The sequence below is a fragment of the Octodon degus genome, unplaced genomic scaffold (assembly GCF_000260255.1).
Source record: "Octodon degus isolate 3935 unplaced genomic scaffold, OctDeg1.0 scaffold00023, whole genome shotgun sequence".
Lineage (NCBI taxonomy): Eukaryota > Metazoa > Chordata > Mammalia > Rodentia > Octodontidae > Octodon > Octodon degus.
The window spans coordinates 13,863,041-13,865,364 of record NW_004524599.1 but is presented as its reverse complement, the minus strand read 5'-3'; positions in this window follow the sequence as shown (position 1 = coordinate 13,865,364).

The window sequence follows — 2,324 nt, the reverse complement described above, 5'->3', positions numbered from 1 at the left end:
AGAGAGAGAGAGAGAGAGAGAGAGAGAGAGAGAGAGAGAGAGAGATTTGGGCCAGGAACATAGCTCAACAGCATAACACCTTCCTTTGAAGTTCAAGGTCCTAAGTAAATCCTGGTACCAAAAAAAAGAAGAGTGAAAGATTTTTCACATCAGCAAGACAATCTTTTCAACCAATAATTTCATTCAACTACACTTATTGGCCGTCTACCATGGGAGGGAGGAAGATTTGTCTGCACCACTACTTTGCATCTGTTCCTGCTTTGCGCTCTCAGAAATCCTATCTTGTGTCCCAGCGGAGAGCTTAGTGTCAGAGCCCAACCCTCTCCCTGAGGCAGCTGGAGTGGCCCATCTTGCCCTCCTGTTGGGCCCCGTGTGTGTTGTTCCCCTTCTATGTGAGAGGAAAGGCATTCCCATGTGGTTGCCTCAGTCGTCCAAGTGCCTTGAAGAACACAGGATGGGGTTGAGAGTCCAGAAAATTCTGAATGAAAACATCACCGCGAAATGGAATGGCTCTGCAGACTCCAGCTGGTTATTTATTTCCTGGCTAGCGAGGGTTTTGGCAGGCGCTCCAGAAATGTGCTGCTGAGGGAGCCAAAGGGAACAGTGGAAGTGAAGAGGGGGGATAAGGGGAGCAAGAGAGTGAGAGCCCTGGCCCCCGGGGCTGAGCGCTGGCTCTGCCGGAGCCCCAGCCCCAGCCGCAGGCCCCATCTGGCTGTGGCCAAGGAAGCTGCGGCCCCACAGTTCCGTTTTCAGCTGAACTTGACTGTGTGACATCCTGGCCTGGGGAAATCCGACGCCTGATTCTCAGAACCAAGTTACTGCTTTTGGCTCCGGTGGCCTGGGGAGCTGAGGCCGCTTCTCAGGCGCAGCAGAAGTGTCTGTGTTGTTCCTCAAATGGGGCAGACTGTGTGGGTGCCAGGTCTTTGATGAAACGAATTTGGATACAAATCAAAGATTTCAAGGGAGAGTTTTCCTTCTTGGCAGGCCCTTTGCAGCCTACTCAAGGACTTGTTTTTTTTTTTTTTTTTTATAAGAGTTAGGCTCCTTAAAGAGTGCTTTTCCTTGCATGTGCCTCGGGCAGACTGTGGATGACTCTGGAAGCTGCTGTCAGGCCCTCAGAAGGTCCCCTCAGTTCCCCCTTTGGGCTGAGGAGCAGTCATTAGAAAACCAGTCCGCCTGTCTGCTGGCTTCGCAAGGCTCTGCATTACTTAGTCACCAGGGCTTGGGCTTATGCCAAGCGGCAACTCCGTCTGCTATCTTTCAAAAAGAAAGAATGAGGTAGACTAGTTTAGTTCTGTCTCTTTTTCAACTTTCAGGGGAGGGGAAAAGGAGACTGTATGGGAACATCCCCAGGTGCTATGAAATATTCATCTTGCTGACAATATATCTGGCTTCCTTTTGAAAAATAGCATTTTGTGAAAGGAATTTCCACCCTTTCATTTACCTGAGATTTTTCTAAAGCTTTTGAAGGATTCTCCTTCCTCCCTCTACTTTATGAGAGAGAGCTGGCCTAGAGCCGAGTCCCCAGCAGGCAGTGCAGCCAGAAGAACCCTTTCAGGACAGGGAGGAATCTGGAACCTGTGTCCCATGGGACTTGAAGGAACCCCACGGCCAACAGTTCCCACCACACCACTTGGCAAAGCCAGAGGGAACATCTTACTCAGGATGCCTGACATTAGGTGGCTCTGTTATAGCCCTGTGGAGCCAAGTCCCTGGCCCAGCAGCAGCTCCCAGCCCGAGTATCACTTTGTCCTGTGCACTCCCTTCTCCTCCCATCTTTCCACACTCCCACAACGTGCAGACTCGTGTCTTCCAAAGGCTACCTCTTTCCACATCATTTATCAACCAACACATGTCTCCGAGTCCCCTTCCCTCGCACTACCATGTCAGCTGTGTGCTGTGCATCCCTGTGAGCCACTGGGCTGAGGCGCGGGGCTGAGGTGCACCCACCCAGGCACAACTGCACCATGTGGACTCCTCAGCCTTCAGAGCCAGATCCAGGGTCAAGGGACAGGTGGTCGATGTGGGTCCTCAGGAGAGCTGATGGAGCAAAAGCCTGCAGCTGCAGAGAGATGCCTGGCACACGATCACTGTGGGAATTCTCACCTCCTGGAACATGGCATTCCTTAGAATTCAATCCTTAGCCATCTTGTGAGGATCCACAAACCTATAGAAAAATCCAAAACCTCAACATCCCACAGCCAAACTTCAGGGGTCTGCAGCTGCTCCCTTGAGGGTCCGAGGGCTGTCCCCACTGCACTTGCAGAGCACCCATGGCGCTGCCTCACTCTGTGGCGTCTGGGGAGGCCCAGGGGATCCAGCGT